The sequence below is a fragment of the Juglans microcarpa x Juglans regia genome, chromosome 4S (assembly GCF_004785595.1).
Source record: "Juglans microcarpa x Juglans regia isolate MS1-56 chromosome 4S, Jm3101_v1.0, whole genome shotgun sequence".
Taxonomy (NCBI): Eukaryota; Viridiplantae; Streptophyta; class Magnoliopsida; order Fagales; family Juglandaceae; genus Juglans; species Juglans microcarpa x Juglans regia.
The window spans coordinates 15,845,906-15,866,408 of record NC_054601.1 but is presented as its reverse complement, the minus strand read 5'-3'; the positions used below and the strand labels follow the sequence as shown (position 1 = coordinate 15,866,408).

The 20,503-nt window shown below is 36.8% G+C and overlaps 1 non-coding gene across 1 annotated transcript; it reads right to left on the bottom strand.

Annotated features, from left to right (window-relative positions):
- Nucleotides 1-228: 228 nt before the first annotated feature.
- Nucleotides 229-333, bottom strand: LOC121263929. Its single transcript, XR_005940410.1, has one exon. It is a non-coding gene; the product is annotated as a small nucleolar RNA R71 (small nucleolar RNA).
- Nucleotides 334-20,503: the final 20,170 nt, after the last annotated feature.

The following is a 20,503-nucleotide window of genomic DNA, read 5'->3' as shown; positions in this document are numbered from 1 at the left end:
TTTGGAAAATAAAAATCCATATGTGCATATTAGAGAGTTTGAGGAAGTAGTTGTGACTTTTCATAGTCAAAATGCAACTGATGACATTGTGAGACTTAAGTTCTTTCCTTTCTCTTTGAAGGATAGAGCTAATAGTTGGCTATACTCACTGAGACCCCGATCTATTGGATAATGAAGTGAGATGACTCATGTCTTCTTTAATGAATACTTTCCCCAACATAAGACCAATGCATTAAAAAGACAAATCTCCACCTTTACACAAAAGGACAGTGAGACTTTGTAGTCTTGGGAGAGATTTAAGGAGCTGTTGAGTATGTGTCCTCATCATGGGTATGAGAATTGGCGCTTAGTGAGCTATTTTTATGATAGACTTACACCTAGAGAGTGCCAATTTGTGGAGATGATGTGTAATAGTGAGTTCTTACATAAAGATCCTGATGAGGCCATAGAATACCTCAATAAACTTGCTGAAAAAACTCACACTTGGACTGGACCTAGTGCTACTGAGAGCACAAATAGGTCATGACCTGTAGGAAACCCAAATAGTGGTGGAATTTACCATCTCAGGGAAGAGAATAACCTAAAGGCTAAGGTTGAGATCCTCACTAGGGAGCTTAGATGTGTTAAAGACTAAGGACTTAAAGCCAACACACGTAACTAATCATGCAGAGTCTTTTGGACCATGTTTTGTGTGTGGTGGGGTAGATCACCTTGCCCAAGACTGTCTCATATTTACTGAGATGAGAGGGATGTATGAGGAACAATGTAATGCCTTAGGTATGTAAAAGAAGTCTTTTACACCTTACTCTGATACCTATAATCCGAGGAGGCGCAATCACTCTAATTTTAGCTAGAAGTCTGAAAACCAACTGCCTGCACAACCCCTAGATCATATCCTGCACCATATCATTCACCTTCATCTTCTAGGAGTACTTTAGAAGACACTTTGCATGCTTTCATTGAGGCACATGGTAAGACTAACCACAAGTTTGAATCTTTGATTACGCAGGTTGTTGAAGAAAATAAAGAGATAAAGAGCCAAGTGTCCAAATTGATGAGCTCTTTGAGTGTGAATGAGCGAGATAAGTTCCCTTCTCAAGCTCAGTTTGCAATCCATGGTCAACACATGACACAAGAGAATTTGAAGGATGTGAATGCCATTGTGAGGAGAAGTGGTAAGTCATTATACATCCCAACACTGAACAAGCCAGAGGATGTTGAAGAGGAGCAAAGCAATAATAGAGTTGCCCAAGAAAGTTGAGGTAATCAAGAGCCTAGTTAAGGTACCATTTCCTCAAGCTTTAAAATTTGGTATGCAAACTTTGGATTCTATCAATGAAATCATGGAGAACCTTAGGCAGGTAAAGATCAATCTTCCTCTTTTGCATGTTATTAAACAAGTTCCTACTAATGCAAAAGTTCTCAAAGATTTATGTACAGCTAAGAGGAAGCACGATGTTAAGAAGACAGCATTCCTGATAGAGCAAGTTAGTGCTCTAATTGAGCAACAAATTCCTCCTAAGTACAAGGATCCTAGTTGTCCAACCATTGCATGTAATATTGGAAATCATGAGTTTGGGCAAGCGTTGTTAGATTTAGGAGCTGTGTAAATTTGATGCCTTATTCCATTTATTTGTAGCTTGGCTTGGGTGAAATTAAGCTTACTTCTGTTGTTTTCTTAGCCGTTCAATTAAGAAACCAAGAGGGATAGTTGTGGATGTTTTGATCCAAATTGACAAGTTTTACTACCTTGTTGATTTTTTAAACTTGGACACTCAGTCGGTTATTGAGTTTGACTCTAAGATTCCTCTTATATTTGGTAGACCTTTCCTTGATACTACTAATGCACTTATAAACTGCAGGAATGGGCTGATAAAACTGTCTTTTGGAAACATGACCATGGAGGTCAACATATTCCACATCAGTAATCAGCCCAAGGAGGATGATGAGTGCCAACAAACATACATGATTGACGCACTCATAGACAAGAGAGTTCACGCAACTCACGATTCTAATCCCCTTGAATATTTCCATGTTAATTCTAAGTTTGATACTATTAGTGATTCATTTGATGTTGTTGATATTTGTGTTATTTTTTATGAAACTCAGGATTATGGAACACAAGCTTGGCAATCAAAATTTGAGGAATTGCCTAAGAAAAGTGAAAAACAAATTCCTTCAAGTGTGGAGAGTCCCAAATTGGAATTGAAACCGCCACCCTCAAGTTTAAAGTATGCATTTTTTGGCCTAGGTGATACTTTTCCTATTAGTATTTCTTCGAAATTGAAGCTAGTAAGCTTAGGAATTTTTAGTTAACCGAGTTGGAGGAATTGAAAAATGATGCTTATGAGAACTATAAAATCTATAAGGCTCAAACGAAAGCGTTTCATGATAAAAATATTGGTAGAAGACATTTAAGCCTAATGACCTCGTGTACTTACATGATTCTAGACTTTACAAGTACCCAGGAAAACTTCGGTCTAGGTGGACGAACCCTTTGTAGTGAAGCATGTTTTTGAAAACGGGGCGGTAGAAATAGAGGATCCTAGGGATGGCCGGGTCTTTAAAGTAAATGGTCAAAGTCTTAAAGTATAAATTGATAGGCAAGTTCCGGAAGTGGAAGACATTCCACTTGTGGATCTCGTCTATCAACCTTAACCACACCATGCAGGTATGTTTTTATTTATTTGTTTTGTTTGTTTTGTTTTATTTTTGTTTTCTCTTATTTTCTTTCTTTTCTTTTTTGTTTGCTGTTGTTTTCTTTGTTTTTGTTTGCAGGTTAGTTTCATTTTATCATTTCAGGTTACCATCTTTGGTGCTTACCGAGCTACACACGTCACTCATCAGGTTTATTTTACCCTTTTTAATCGTTGAGGACAATGTTTCATTTAAGTTGGGGGGTGGTGGTTCAAATTCAGTATTTAAAATGCTTGTTGGAACTCTGTGGCATATTTTCATGTGTCATTTTTTTTTTAATTTGCATCACATCTGCATCCTTTTCATATGTGTACTCATTCTCATTCATAGTCGTCTTCGTGAATTCGCCGAACCCATCATAATGATTTTTTGGGAATTGCATTCTCAATTGAGTTATTAAATGAATTAAGAATAATACAAATACCAGACTTGTGCAAGGGATTCTCGATGCTTTACTGTTTGTCAAACTTGAGTATTTTTTCCGTTAGTCACTTTGCTTCACTTTAATTTGTATTTAAAATTAATTTTTGTTCTCCATTAGTCATTTAATATCTTTCTTTAGTTTCTTTGCTCATTCTACAATTCTTTTAATTTATCTATTTGTGGAATCGACACCCTAAAGCTGTGCTACAACTACCGCATTATTCTTTGGGCGTAATCAAATTTTGGCGCCGTTGCGAGAGAGATGGTAGAAGAATTACTAGATAGGTTTTTATTTCAGCAGTTTGTAAATGCAGTAACTTCGTTCTCTCTTTTAGCTTGCTGCATTATTTTTTTTTCTTTCTTTTCATAGTATTTTTAGTTTTTAGTATTTTGTTACCTTGCATGGAAAGATATAGAGACACCTTGGGTAGATTTGCTTGTAGACCTATGGAAGAGTCAGAATCAAGTTTTTTAAATCCTTTATTTGACAATCCATCTAGTCCCGAGGAAACAAGTGAACATGAAGATCAACCCATTAGAACTCTTCATGATTACCTCCTCCTTGCACGCATAGCCACACCATCATGCATCATGTTTCTAGCTAATATTTGCCAATTGGATTTTAAAACAGGAATGATACAGTTACTCCCTACTTTTCATGGCTTGGAAAATGAAAATCCATATGTGTATATTAGGGAGTTTGAGGAAGTAGTTGTGACTTTTGATATTCAAAATGCAACTAATGACGTTGTGACACTTAAGTTCTTTCCTTTCTCTTTGAAGCATAGAGCTAAGAGTTGGCTATACTTACTGAGACCCCGATCTAGTGGGTCATGGAGTGAGATGACTCAGGTCTTCTTTAATAAATACTTTCCCCAACATAAGATCAACGCATTAAAAAGACAAATCTCCACCTTTGCACAAAAGGATAGTGAGACTTTGTATCAGTCTTGGGAGAGATTTAAGGACTTAGCAAAAGTCTGAGTCATCCCAAAAAGAATCCTCTTGCCAAACGGCGTGGGTCCTTGAAAATATGAAATCCTCTTTATCTTCCTCATAATTGCTTTCCTAGGAAACCTAAGACCACTTTGCATGTGTGCCAAGTGGCACTAGCCAAAATGCCTTAATTCCTTCTTCATGATTATCCTCTTGGGAAACCTAAAAGTTTTGCATGAATATGGTGCCAAGTGGCATGCTCTATCGTTTCTAAAACTTGTCTCTTACTCCCTCATCATTGCTTCCTTGAAAATGTAAAAATTATCCTTGGATGGTCACGTGTCATAGCCCCTCAATTCTCTCTTCTTCATGCCCTAGTGGAAATCCTACTCTTCTTCCCCCTTATTATTTGTTTTTCTTGAAAACTTAAGGGTCATCTGGATGGAGAACAAGTGGTGCCTCCCTTGAGGTGTGCGAACCCTAATGGTCTAGATACAATATACCAGTGTGGTTGGCGTGTGCCCTCCAAACCCGAAACCCTAATGGTTTTCTTGCATCATGAGATTTTTCTAGAACCCCTAAACTTCTTTGCATGGAAGAAATGTGACGTCTCCTACTCATTGGCTGAATTCCATCTCTTCTTCTTCAATCATCAGATTCTTCTAGAAATTCCATAGACTTATGCATCTGTGACAAGTGGCCATGCTAAAGTTGCCTTCCACGGGGTTGGCGTGCAATCTAGTTAACCGATCCCTAAGTCCTTCCTCTCTCTTGAAACATCTTCTAGAAGCTTGGTTGCATGCTATCCAAGTGGCACATCCCTTGTAAAAACCAAAACTCTCATTTCCAAGATGACTTATAATAGGGGCCTTGGGAACTCAAAGCTCCCCTTCTTGCATGACTTTGAGTGGTGCCTTCTACATTTAGACAAAACTCTAATGATTTTTCTCAAACCCTAAACCCCTTTTATAGCCGAAATTTACTAGACCTTGGGCCTTCTTTTGGGTTTGGGTGCCTACCATACTAACAAAAGATAGTTCTAGGTGAGTATTATGTTCATACTCTTTCAAAATTTTATAAATTATATGAAATGAAAATGAAAAGCTTTTATGAAAAATGTTCTTTTACGCAATGAAGGAGAATGAAATAATGTTTTATGAAAGTATGCTAAGTTTTAATGTTTAAAGGTATATGTATGTAAAGGCCTTCTTTGGCAGCCCTATTTATGCACCCAAAGTAATAGTTGTATGCGTGTGAATGAATGCTATATGTAGTAGTTATTGTCTTTATTTTCCATGAAATGAATTGTTGAGATTTATGCTTATGCTTTTAAATGATGTTTAAATGATGCTATGAAAGGAAGTTTAAACGATGTTATGAAACGTTATTTAAAGGATGATGTGAAATGATGTTTATGAAATGAAATGGATTGATGAATGAAATGAATGAAAAGGAAAGGACTAAAAGGAATGGCTGAAAGGAAATGAAATGAAAGGAATGAATGTTTTAATGTAGGAAAATACGTAACAACCATGACTGAATGAATGAATGATGGTAACAATGGATTGGGCAATGCAATGCCAGGTAAGTAGTATTGGTAGTGCTCCCAGTGCTACCCCTGAATAAAAGAGATCCCCAACCTATGGCCAGGGGCGGAATCCGGGTCTAAAAGACCACTAACCCCAACACACGATGTATAACAATGTGTACTGACCAGAGGAAAAGTGAAAAGAGAAAATGAATGTATGAATAATTTAGTTTCTCTATGAGTGAATGTACAAGCTGTGAGAAATTTTTTATGAGAAATTAAAATATTTTTAAATAAAAACTCCACCTTGTATTCAAAGGAAGTGAATGTTTTATGTAAGGTATCTAGACGAATGATGAATGCATGAATGAAAACCTATGTCAGTATATTTTTATAGTATGAAGTAATGTTTACTAAAAATTTGACTCATTTTTTTTTATATATATGTCCCTCCTCCTCTCAAGATCAAAATGAGTAAGAAACATTAGGACAGACATGGCCCAAGAAAAAAGTGACAGAAGCGTAGGCCTATGTTTATGAAATGTATGGAAGTCAATTTTTTTGTAAAAGGCCTTTTAATTTAATTTAATTATTTCCACTGTAAACTCTCTTTTAATATACAAAGTATGTTTTAATTTTAAAACATAAAATATTTTTTATCCTGGAAAGGAAAGGAAAAAGTTTTAAAAGGGTCAGTAATTCCCGTCTCATTTTCTTGAACTATTTATTAAAGTCTCACCACAAATATGGGTGTTACATGAAAAACGGCGAAGGCGAATTTGGAAACTTCCATATCATATTGATAAGAACCTTAGATGTACTCACACCCAATCAAAGGATTGGTATCATGATGTGGTAACTAGCAAGTAGCCCGTGCTGCTTAGGGGAGCCATCATGTGTCAACCCATATTGTTATATTTATCTATGTTAAGTGTGATGACCAATAAGTGTTATAAGAAAATGGCAAATGGTTTTATGTGTCATGTATGACTCCCCCAACCTCTGCTTGGGATGTAATGGATACTTGGAGCGTCGGGACATGCAACACATAGTTACATACCCTAGATCATGACAGATAATATGCAATGCATCCTAGTATGCAGTATGCAATAATCATAGCAGAAAAGGGTGGCTTATAAGAATTCATGCCTTGATGAACTAAACATCCCAATAATTCAAATTAACCATACACAAATGCAACCTTACTTAAAGAGGTCCAAACTGTAAGGCATAAGTTTAGACATAAAGTGGGAGATAGAATCTCCTTATTACAGTCAACTACAACAAGGTTCCATAAGCAGGTAGATCAAAACATCTCTCTAATAAGCTCCATGGTGAATCGGACCCTCTCTTATAACATCATTATTAACTCCAACTTTCAGTCAGGGTTGGGCTCATTCTCAATCATCTGAAGCCAAGGGGTGGAGTTCATCACTGTAACACCCCACTTCTTTACCCCATTAGGTTAACTCTTAGGTTAACCCTAGATTTTAGAAGGATAGTTCGCTTACTTTGAAGAATACTGACTTTCGTTAGGCAAGCTTAGTTCAATTTCTTTCTTTGAGCTTTGATTTGAATTTTCCTTCTTTGATCATCCATTTCTAGCATTCATTAGCGATACTTGCATTTTTATTGAGCCTTAGTACATGTCATTTTGTGTGGTGGCATGTCAAACCCTAAAATCGTTTAATTTGGCAACCATGTGTACTTTGTGTGCAATGGACCAAAATACCCTTAGCTCAATATTTTTTTTTCAAGGATAATTCTATTTTAGTCCCATGATTTATCTGTGAAAATTTCCTTGCGGTTTATTTTGGGAAAAAACCCTAGCTGAAACTCTAAATATTTGTAATACCGATTTTATCCTTGGGAATTTCGGCCAACTCTTTTATTTTATTTTTATTATCTTCCTTTAATTGTTTTATTTTTTGTCACCTCTCAATGGCCCAATCACCACCATTGAACCACCTTAGATGGCACTTGAGTATGCCTTACATAGCCACTAGAAACCAAGGGAGTAAGACAAGAGAATAAGACAAAATTGCTAACCCCTTGTAGAAATCCTAACCGCTAGTCATTAAGGGCTTAAACCCTAGCATTAATTACACCACATTTTCTCTCTCCGCCACCCACACAACAACTCTCTCTCTCTCTCTCTCTCTCTTTCCCTTTGGTTGATTCTCTTACAACCTAGACATCATCATGCTAACCTACATGGAGGAGCTAAGCTTGAGAGGCATCATGAGCCACCACCCAAACTGCCCAATGAGGAAGCACCCAAGCCCAATGCCACCTTCATCTCCATGGCTATATAAACCCCTCTTCACCTCACTTCTTCCTCACTTCACTTTACTTCCTCTCTTTTCTCTTAATTGTTCTTGAGTTCTTGAGAGTTCTTAGAGTTTGAGTGGAAAGCTTCAAGGGCTCCAATCTTTGTGAGCATTCCCTCTCTTGATCTTATTTTTCATGTTATTTTTATGTTTAAGGTGTTAATAGTCATTTTAGCATGAGAATCCTTAGTAGCCGAATTGTATATTTAAGATAGGGTTAAGATTAAATGCATTTTTGAGGAAATTAGCTATGGCATGATTAATTATGGTATAGTTTGAACATATGAATATTTATGGAGGTATAGATTAAGATGAAAAGCATGCCATGACTAGTTTTAAGTTCTATCTTGTTTTGATCATCAAAGCATGTATGGTTTGACTTTTAATCATGCTTCATTTGAGGAAATTAGCTTATTTTACTTAGGCTTGAAATGTGAGCATTTAGAAAGCCTTCTGATTGGGATAAGAAGAATGCATGACAATTAGCATGTCATCGGTGATATGATCATACCATGCATCATTGAGGTTCAGTTAGCATTTGAGGATTTCATTAGGCATGAAAGTGTTGGGATGAAATTGGTCAGACTTAGGATTTAAGTATGTCCTTGAGGATTCTAGTGAGCATGTTCCTTGGAGGTTTTGCCTTGTATGCATTCATAAGGATCGTTAATGAGTTCATTTAGGCATCAACTAGAGTGTATGTCATGCATTTCATGAGATAGGTTATGGATTATTAGAGAGCATGCATCATTTAGAAGTCTAAGGGTATTTTCATAATTTTCCTTTTCATGTCACTATTTACTTTCTTTAAGTTAGTTAGATTCTAACTTAGCATAATTTATTTCACAGCCAATACTTCGCTTACAGCTCCAGTAGTCTATAAGTTGGCTTCTAACTTACACCTTGATCAATTATTTATGATTTATTGATAAATGTCATTTTTATCACTGTCATTTTAGCATAAACTAACATATCATTTTTGCATTCAAACATCATTTTTGTGCCACTCAAATGCATTTCATGAAAATCATTCTTTTTTCAAAAGCCTTCGCATGAAAATTATTTTATCACGATCCCAAAGACTAGGATGGGGAAGTATCCTAGTGGAACTCCTCTCTCTACTCTGGAGTGATTAAATATGGAGCGTTAACCCCTGGGTTAATGAAGAACAGTCAATAGACTTCAAACGGGTTCTTTTTAAAGGATGCTGGAGCGAAGTTATACATTCTGACACCTAATGCTGGTGGATGTATATGTTATAATTTTTATGATGTTTTGTTATATTACCAATGCATTGAGAACGAGTCTATAGACAACGTAGTTTCAATGTAAGTTGTACTATGGATGTAAGTTGTACTACGATCACCGGTAGGTACTCACAGTGCATATGAGAAACTGTGACGATACCATACGTTACGTTATTTCCATGATTTTTTTTCATAATGAAAGACTAATTTTTATGACGAAAGTGAAATTATGTTCTCTGTAAGAAAATGTGCATAAAAAATCTATTTTTCTCGAGAAATCTGAATGGGAGACATACACATTTTCTGCATTTGCGTGCATTTCATTTTTATCATTCTTCATGCATAGTCTATCTTTGTGCATGTTAGTTGTCTAACTTATTGAGATTTCAAGTAAATATTACCCTTTGTGGACCCACTATCATTTCATTCAAAATGATAAAAGTTGTAGATACAGATCGATCCAATGAAGCAGCGGATCAAGATGATTGAGGAGGAACTAGGCATTGACATGAGACATGATCTTATTCTGATATTTCTAGGCCTAACCTTTCGTGCTATAGAATGCATGAAGCAACTAGTTTAGATCCTTTTGGAGAACTTGGCACTTTGTACTAAGATTACGCTACCTCATGTTTTGAAACTTATGGTTAAATCTATATTATTGGGATGATTAGTTATTCTGGCATAAGTTCATTTTCACCCTTATTTTCCACTGCGATTATTGCATACTGCTAGTTGCATTTCTATGATGCATTGCATATTAACTATTAGATACGGGGTATGTAACCTTATACTATTTTGAATGGATTTTTTTATTCAAAATCGATTTTGAATGGAACTAAGTCTCCGTTACATCCCAAATGGAGGTTGGGGGGCATCATAATCACCATCCTACTTGTCAGAGGTTGGTCCTGACACAACTTCCTATGATCCCGGAAAGGTAGTGGGACTACCACAGTGAAATTCCTTGAAATCTCAGTAAGTTAAACAACCAACTTGCATAGAGAAAAGATATGCATGATTAATGATAAACATGAGATTCATGTCAAATATGTAGAAAACCCATATTTGTCTTCCATCTAGATTCCTCAACATCTTTCAGAAAATTTTAATGCACATTTTCTTACAGAGAACACTTTGTATTTTATCTTTTTAAAACATAAAATTTCTTTTTTATTAGAGCCATCATTAGCAAAACAACATATTATATCATAACAACTCCCCATTTTGCACTGTGAGTACCTGTCGGTGTTCACAGCACAACTTATGTTGAAACTACGTTGTCCGCAGACTAATAACTCAATGCATTGATATCATAACATTTCATCTTCATAACTTATTATCAGAATATATGCACCCACTAGCATTAAGTTCCATATATGATTTTGCTCTGGTATTCGTTAAAAACAATCCATTCGAAACCCTTTGACCGTTATTTGTCAACCTAAGGGTTACCACTCTATTTTTACTCACTCCGTAGTGGACATGGAGTTCCACTAGGATAATTCTCCATCCTCGCATTTGGGATCATAAAAAAATTTATTATCATGTTTGCTCAAAATGTATTTCATGACATGTGCTTATGTAATATGTTTCATGTAAAAATGACATTTTTAAGTTACATGCGAAATTGGTGAAAACCTCATATGTCGTGCAAGCAAGTAATCAGATGCTCAATAATGTATCATATGATATTGTATGCTCAAAATGACATTTATAATATGAATGTGGAGTTTATAAAAGAAGCATAAATAAATTATCCAAGAGCAAATTTGAAGTTAACTTACAAACTTCTCGGGTTATTAGTAATTGGTGCAGCTAAAATAAGAGATATTCTAAGTTAGGAATTGTATAACTATGGAAGATGTTCATAATCAAAAGGGTTCAAAATAGTATTTACAAAATTATCCCTATACTTTTTGAAATTAGCACTTAGGCACTAAACTTTTACTATTTGTATATTGACCCCAACTTTCATCAAATTGCACAAACCTCATGTTTTTTATGTTCTAAATCAATATATGATCTTAGAATTGCAAGAATTGAACAGCTACTATGCTAACTCTATACAACCCGTGCCAGGCATTGTGACCATTTTGTGATTTCAAGTCTATAACTTCTATGGATGCATGTGTGACCAAATTCCTTCATGTGGCAAACGACAAATTTGGTTCTAAGGACATGTTAGCAACTTAAATTCAGGTCACATAAGTTCCTACCAACATTCATGCATTGATTAACACCATTACCTATGCCAGAGGTAGTGGTTCCTATGCGAGAGGCAAAGTTGATTAAGGGGTAGTTGTGTTTCGTTTTCAACAAAGAGGAGATCAATCAAACGGTGGCTTCGTTTTGGTTTTCTATAGTTTTATCATTCCAGCGGTGTCATCCTTCTCTGGACGTCATTTGGGGATACATTAAAAACTGCTAGGGTTTAGTCTCTATTCCGGTTGTTGGTGCCATGGGGAGGGCTTGTAATGTGTTGGTGCGGCTGACTAATGAAGTAGATTTTGTCACGGCCATGTCCAAGAAAGTCATGGATATTACAAACGTTCCATATAAAATATTTCACTGGACTCCTGCATTCAATGAATATGAGGAATCGACGTTGGCTCCAGTGTGGATATTCTTACCAGGGTTACTGCCCATGAGTCAACGTTAAAGATTTTTGCAGGGTCTCATGGGAGATACCTGAGAAGAGATAATGCAACGACTTGTGTTTCAAGGCCAGAGGGTGCAAGAATGTGTGTGGAGATGGACGTCTCAAAGGATCATAGGAGTTATTTCTAGATTGGTCCTCCTAATAAAACAGGAAGTCATTTTCAAGAAGTGGTATTCGAAACATTACCAGCATATTGTTCAACGTGTTGTATTCAAGGTCATTCAAAGAATACGTGTAGAAGGGAAAAGTTGCATGCAGGAAAGCAGAAAAAAAAAGTGTCCCTCAGTCTAATGCGGATTTGACAAGATCTGAGAGGACTAAACAGGTGTGGAAGTCAGTGCATAAGAAGAATCTAGTGCAATCTCAGCAAAAGGAGGCAAATGGAGTTGAACAGCCAATTTTGTATGTGAGACAGGATGGGGTGATGGTATCGTCTTTAACAGTGAATGATCAACATGAAATACAACAGGATGGTGAAACCTGTTTATGTATTGAAGGAGGAGGAAAGGAGTTAAGTGATAGGAATTGAATGCGGAAGGGGATACAAGAAGGAGCTGTTTGGTAAATGTAGCTGATTCTCTAGAGGAAACACATGGGGTTGATAAAATCCAAGAAGAAGCATCGTTAATGCTGGAAGAAATAGTCAATGCTGAATTAGAAAGAATAGCTGATATGGTATCGATGGTGGTTCTGATTCGAAGAGTGTCATGGGTATCAATGAGCAAACAAGGGAGCATGGATGCTTAACAGAGGTGGGTTCTAGTCCTATAAAAAAATGCAAGAAAAACATGGAAGTGTCTAGGGTGTAGGGGAGGACTTAGTGGAAGAAGTATTAGAGTCATGCCGAGTTAAGGAGGGAATGACAAGGAGGAATCAAATGTTCTTTTTAACGTAGAAGCGGAGGTACAAGGTGTGAACCAGGAAGCAAATGGTTTTGAAGGAGTAAAAAGTAGGGAGGGAAGAGTAATGGAACTGGGCCAGGAAGTTGAGGCGCCAGTTGTTAAGTTGAAGAAGAAGAAAAGAGGTACTAATGTTCCTCCGAGTATGATTACTCGGTCATCCAAACATGATTAATATGTTAGAAAATATTTTGGTGTGGAATGTTCGGGGGGTGGGTGTTTCGTTTCTTCAATTATAGAAGCATATTTGTGAGACTCATCTGGATGTGTTGCCTATTTTGGAACCGTTTGTTGCGGAGTGCCGTATACAGAAATGGGCAAGGAAGTTGAAGTTTGCAAGTTTTATGACCAATCAACAGCAGGAAGGAAAAATATGGGTGTTTTGGTAGAAGGATATATCTATGCAATTGGTTTCCAGTACAAAGCAATAGATATCTGGTGTATATAAGAAAGGTGAGAAGGAGATGCTTTTATCATTTATATATGCGAGTTGTTTTCAAGCTGGGAGGGTTCATCTTTGGCGAGAATTGGAGGTGATTCAACGACAGGATATTCCTTGGGTGGTTGGAGGGGATTTTAATGTCATCCGAGATGATCATGAAAAAATTGGAGGGCTCTTAAAATCACAGGGTGTTAAAGATGATTTCAATAACTGTATAATAAATTGTGGTCTCGTTGAACCACAAGAAGAAGGATCAAAATATTCGTGGTGCAATGGGCAAGAAGGGCATGGCCGTATATGGGCAAAGTTAGATCGGATCTTGGTTAATCAGGAATTTTTACGGAGTTTTCTAGCTGCGAAAGTGCTTATGTTGGCCAGAAGTCTTCGGATCATTGTTCGTTATTTAAAGAATTCTTTTGATCGTCAGTTTTATGGTCCAAGGCCTTTCTTTTTTCAACGTATGTGGACTACACATGCTCAATTCTACGAGGTAGTGGTTAAGAGCTGGGAGGTGCCAACAAAGTTGGATGGATTACTAAATCTGGCAGCTAAGCTGAAACGTCTGAAACAATTGTTAAAGGAGTGGAATCGCACGTCCTTTGGGAATATTTTTGCTAATATTTCTAGATGGGAAGATCAGATTATTAAACTGGAAGGGAAGGTTCTTGAGATGGGAAAAACAGAGGATGGGATTCTTTTACAGGAAGCTCGGAAGGAGTTGCATGAGTGGCTTCATAGAGAAGAAATTTTCAAAGCAAAATGGATAAAAGAAGGAGATGCGAACACTAAATTTTTTCATGGTGTTTTCAGAGAACATAGATGGAAGGCATGGATCGAACATATGGAGCTAGAGGGTGGTCAGGTGTTGCAGACTCCAATTGTCGTGCATGATGGTGCTGTGGAATTTTTTCACAAGCTATTGCAGTCTGAGGTGCATATCAGTGATGAAGAAGACATCCTCAAGTTGGTTAAACCGATTGTATCAAAGAAGGAAAATATTGATTTGGTTAGGTTACCTACTATGGAGGAAACGTTAGAAGCAATGAAGTCAATTTCGGAGGATAGTAGCCCGGGACCTGATGGTTTTGGGCTAGTTTTTATCTTTCTTGTTGGGACATTGTGTGATCGGATGTGCTGAAAGCAGCCATGGAAATTTTTTCAAGAATGCCTTTGGGTCCATTCTATACTTCCACTTTTTTGGTGCTTATCCCTAAAACAAATCACCCAAATAGTTTCGCTAAGTTCCATCCAATAAGTTTGTGTTCGGTTATTTATAAGTGTTTCTCAAAAATTTTAGTTGGGAGAATTCGGCCTTTATTACCTAGCATTATCTCAGAAGAACAAGGTGCATTTGTTAAAGGCCATAACATTTTTGAGAATGCTTTGTTGGCGCAGGTATTATTGCGTAGTCTTAACAGAAAGACTAGGGGTGGAAAAATTATGTTAGAACTGGATATGATGAAGGCATATGATAGGTTGGAGTGGAGCCTTATATGGGAGGTTTTATATGCTTATGGTTTTTCTGAGAAGTTTATTGGCCTTCCAAAAAATTGTGTTCAAAATTGCAGTTTTTCCGTGATGCTTAATGGAACATATCGAGGGTATTTCCAGTCTTCCAAAGGAGTTCGGCAGGGGGATCTTCTCTCACCTTATTTGTTTATTTTAGTAGAGGAAGTTTTTACAAGGATGGTTAAACAGGCAGTGGATCTTTGGAGAATTAAACCTCTTGTCATTCCTAGAGTGAGCACGCAGGTATCTCATTTAATCTATGCTGATGATGTTGTTTTCTTTCTAAATGCAGATCAAAAATCTGTGAAAGGGTAAACACGTCTAAATCGGCAATTTATTTTTCAAAGAATATCTCTCATTCAAGGAAAAAAAACCTACAAAGGATAACTGGTTATGGACTTAGAAAATTTCTTGTAAATATATGGGTATTCCAATAGTTCATTCAGTGATTGGAGTATGTTGTTTTGAGGATTTGTTAAAGAAAGTACTGGTAAAGCTAGATGGATGGAAACTTATGCTATTATCGGCGCTGGACGGACTATTATGCTTCGGCATGTGTTATCTAGTTTACCTATTCATCTTATGTTAGTGATGGATGTTTCGAAGATGGTTATTAGGAAGCTTAATTCCATTTTTGTTGGGTTCTTATGGGGAGGAACGGAAGAGCATCGCAACAAGCATTGGGTGTCTTGGCAAAAGGTTGCTAAACCAGTTTGTGAGGGAGGGTTAGGTATCCGTGATTTAGGGGAGGTTCAGAAGGCAGTTCGAGTGAGGCTAGCTTGGAGTGTTTTATATGGAAATTCTTTATGGGTGAAAGTTATGAGAGAAAAATACTGTAAAAAGCATCACCCTTTTCAAGGAAGGGTTCAATGGAATGCCTCTCCTGCATGGAAATCAATATCAGCGTGTTTTCCGATAATTATTGAACATTCAAGTTGGAAGATTAATAGAGCGTAAATTCCATTCTGGTGGGAAAACTGGTCTGGTCTTGGCATTCTAGGCAAGCAGATAAGTAATTTTGATCAACCTAATTTGATGTTGTGGGATGTGATTAATGGTGCAGAGTGGAAGGAGGAAGAAATTTCGGCATTGATAGGAAGGGATAAGGCTCGGTATATTAGCTTGAATGTGAATCTGGGTGGGTTGGAGATAGATGATAGGGTGTATTGGAAGCCGTTGAAGGAAGCTAAGGTAACTGTGAAATCTGCATGGGAGGTGTGTAGATCAAAGAATGAGGAACTCAAGTGGGCAAAGTTTGTTTGGGATCCTGTTATTCCACTTAGAGTGTCCTTTATATGCTGGAAAGGGTTACAAAGGACTTTGAGTGTGGACACAAATGTTCAGCGTATGGGAATATTTTTATGCTCTTCGTGTGTCTGTTGTGAGTAGCCTAAGATTGAAAGAATAGATCATTTGCTGGGAGAAGGGGATTTTGTGCAAAAACTGTGGAGGAAGGCTTTGGAGATGCTGGAGGTTGAGTTTGATCAGCAGCAAAATTGGAGGGATAATTGTGGAGTTGGGTTTCTAAAGGAAAACGCTCATCTCAATTGGAACACATATGGGGGATCACGTTGTATGGTCACTATGGATGCGTCGATGTAGGCTACAAATGGAGGAGAAAGACACATCGCTTCAAGCTTGTTGGGAGTAGATTACCTTCTGGTTCAGAAACATATCTATTAAAATGAAGAGGAAGAAAAGACTCACTTGTAGTCAGATTGATATATTACAAAGGTGCCAGATACCAGTAGTTAAAGTACATAGTCGAAGGCTTGGGTCGGTTTTGTAAATTTTTATAGCATTATTAGTTTTCTTTTGAGAAGTAATAAGCTTATATAGTATTTCTTCACCATAAGTAAGGTCTTTTATGAATAATATTGGGGAGGGGTCACTATTGTACATGTGACCCTAACTCTTTATAATAATAAAAAATAAAAATAAAAAAATTAACACCAAAAATTAAGAAATATCCAAACCGGGTATAAACATGATGTGTCTAGCTTCTCTTTGACATGTGATCTTCTAATGCTTAAATAAGTCATGTACTTTAACTCTTAACTTGATGATAAATGGTTTCTAAAGGTTGATAACACAAGATTTAGGAATATTAAACATGATATCACAATATAACCTTCATGCAAGTGGAAATCGAATGTGCTTGATGATCAACCCAAGATATTGACTTATAGACCTATCATGACGTGTTGTTTTCTTCAATTATAAACCTCCAATCAATTAATCAAGATGTTAGCTAAGCTTAGGATGTCATAACAAGACATGTCATGGCTAAAGTGTTATACCAAAACAATTTACACATGCAGGACTCCAAATCTAACCAGTATGTGCAAACTCCAAGTTCACCTTCATTTAACTCAATCCAATCTTTCTTATCAAGCCATAAATCAAAGTTTAACATGTTAATCTATCATCTAAGAAAAGATAGGGTAGGATTACTTACCCAAACGTGGCTTATGGTGCTCCTAAAACCAACTCACTCCAAGGACTCGCTCTCACTCCACTCGGTTTCACTCTTTTCTTACACTAGGAGTGCTTTGCCGTGAAGAACACTAGGGAGAAGCTTGAGGAAGTTGTGTGAGGAAGTGAGGGGTGACGAGGAGTATTTATAGGATGCAATGGAAGGGGTGAGGGGTGAGGGGTGAGGTAGTGCACAACTAAGGAGGAAGGGTTGAAGGTGATTGGTGTGTGTGGGTAGTGGAGTGCTTAATTGCATTTTTAGGTGTGTTATCCCTTGCACAGTTTGAATAGTTGCGTAAAATACTTGATTGCATCATGGATAAGGGCTAGGTGAAGGCTATAGGTGAATGGGAGTTGAATGCTTTCAGAAGTGGGAAACAAAAACAAATGATTTCTATGAGAAATCAAATGGGAAGCCGATTGTCCAGTTTTTTATCCCTCTTTCTCCCATCCTTGTGATATATTTTTTTGGCATAATAACCACTATTGAGTGACTTTCTTAGGTGGGTAAAGAGGTATGAATGGTTGCCATGTGATTTAGTTTGAGCAGAAAATGAAGGACGTTGAATGTGCATGGGTTTCGGCCTAATGGCATCGTGTGTAACCCCAATTCATCAATTGGTTTGCTATCGATGGGAGGTGATTGGCAAGGCATGTAATTGAGTACTTTGAAACACTTCCTTAAGGCTAAATGGCAGAGGTGGTGGCATATGGAGGTGGCTGGTTTTGGTGCAGAAAAACTTTGAAGAAGCATGTGCAATCAATTTGGTCAAGTCCTCATTTCCTAGGGTGAATAGTTGAGCTTTTGGCTTGTTTCTTGGAACTTTCCTGGGCCTTATTTTAGGTCTGGATTTACATGACATGATGAGGGTTAAGTGGTGTAGAAAACCCCTTCGAAAACTTGTTGAAGAGCCATAGTTTCAATGGCTTGTTTTGGGGTTGCATGGTTTGCAGTTGTGTATGCCAATTGGTGGTCTGCATTGGTCTTGTCATGCCCTTTTCTCAAGTGATGTGGGTGGATTTTGTTCTACTATTCTAGGTTTGCCTAAGAGTGATGACAAGTGGAAAAGACAAAAGTTGTAATTCAAAAATCATGAAGAAGAGAACTTGAAGAAAACTATGCAAATCATGATGTTTGGGTACTATTCATGAGCATGATGAGGGTTTTGGTAATAGTATCCTAAACTCAAGTTAGAGAACTTACCATGGTTGGAAACTAAACCCTAGGGGCGTGTGGGATGGGTTTTGGAAGAAGGAAGATCAACGGTATCGTGTATATGGGTCCAAGTAGAAGTAGTGATTGGAATACTAAGCTTTGCTCCAAGTGTTAAATTCTCATTGGGCCAAATATTCAAGCCTCTTGTGTGGGCCTTGAAATGAACCTTTCCTTGGGCCCCATGCTCAGATTTTATTGGACATTTCTTTGGCCTCAATAGTTCACTAAGTTGGCTCTTAGTCTTAGGTCTTACTAAGTTTGGCCTGTAGTCTTGGATCTTACTAAGTTGTGCCCAATAGTCTTGTGTATACTAAGTTGGGCCTAAAGTCTTGTGTCTACCAAGTTGGGCCTATAGTCTTGAGTCTATCCTTAGCCCTCTTACCTTAATAAGTTAGGGCCCTTATTTAACCAACTCTTAGGCCTTCGTTAAATCCATCTAGTATTTTAACCAAGTTACTTAGCCCACTAAGGTGGCAAGTCTCCAATATGCCACTTGTCATTTTACCATTGGCCCATTGGTACTTTTTTCTCAAAATTAATATAGCACTAGAATTCTCTTAAAATACTTTGTCTCTTTGCCAACTCAAGTTCCAAAAATCACCTTTTTTCTGAAAGATCACAACTTCTATTAGGCTAGGGTCATGGTAACTTGGTCAAGTCTTAAGGTGCTTTTAAGTGCGATGTTAAAACATGTTCAGTGTTTTTGAAAAGGAATCTGGATGGGAGAAAAAGGTGTCTTTGCAAAACTCTTCATACTCATGTTTACCTCTTACATGATTATGTTATTTGTGTGTATGTTATTATTCAACTTGCTGAGATTTCTTAAAACTCATTGTGGTAGTTTCCACTACCATTCTTCTGAAATGGTAGAAGTTGTGACATGGTCAGAAGATAGCCAACAAGATGGATGAATGGCCTAACACGATCGAGGATTGGTATACAGTAGAAGCCCTTTTTAGTATATTGACACCATGATGAGTGTACGAAAGTGCACTCTAAATACCCTATTATTGGACTAAAATACTAAAATGTTAATAGAAATCATTGAAATTAATGTGTATTCTTGAATTGAGTTTCTATTTACTTTGGGATACTCATAAACAGATTTTTATGTTTAATTTCAGAGTCTGTAAAAGAGCAAGTCCAAACCCATTTAAATTCAAAGGACTTTCAAGTGAGTAAGACGTTGGAACAATCTAAGAACTTTCAACGAGTGTAGGACTCTTCAAATAAGGATAATGATGGAGTTTGAGAGTAATTCGGATCAGAGTCCAAAATATGCTAGGAGACAAAATGGACACACTTTAGTATTTTAATTATAACTTTTAGTTCAGATATTGGATTGATGCAATTCTTGATACGTTGGAAAGTTATCTTAATGGGCTACAAAGTTTTCTCTAATAAAGATTTCCAAATTCGAGCTTTTGAAGTGCATACATAGCTACCAAGTTGAGTCCTAAAATTTAGGTGATTTTGTGTGCAAGAATATGAAGACATTAGAGTTTCTTTCCTACCCTATTTAAGCACATCATTAGCATGAAATTGGGGAGTACAGAAGAGGGGAGATGGCTCAGTTTAAAGGAGGAAGATCTAAAATTAATTTCCATGGCCGCCGTTTGCTCTATTTTTCTCTTGAGATTTTTGTTGTCCATTATATTTATGGGTAACTAAATTCTCAAGTAAGGCTAGGGATGAACTTGCACATTAGATGATATTTTTAATTTATTCTTGATTTATGTATTTGATTTTCAATTATAAACCTCTTTTGTTTTATCATTCTCAATTCATTGTTGATGTTTTCTTCTCCGAATAATCATAGAATTTATTTTGTTTATGGATTTAGTCATGCTTTTTCTATTGAATGGATTAGCTCTTTGATTATATTTAAATCAATTATTTATCTATATTGATTTAATTCTTTGCTACAATATCGCTTCCTAAGTATATTGTCGTCGTTGGATTTTCTCAATAGTGATAATAATTTACGTATTTTAAAAGTGGTGAATGATTTTTCAAGGGGATACATTTCGTTTAATCTTGGTTTATAAATCTATATCTTTCGATTGAGAATATGAGGAATTGAGTTTCCAATTGAGTTATTCAATGAATTTAGAATAATTAAAATAACATATTTGTGCA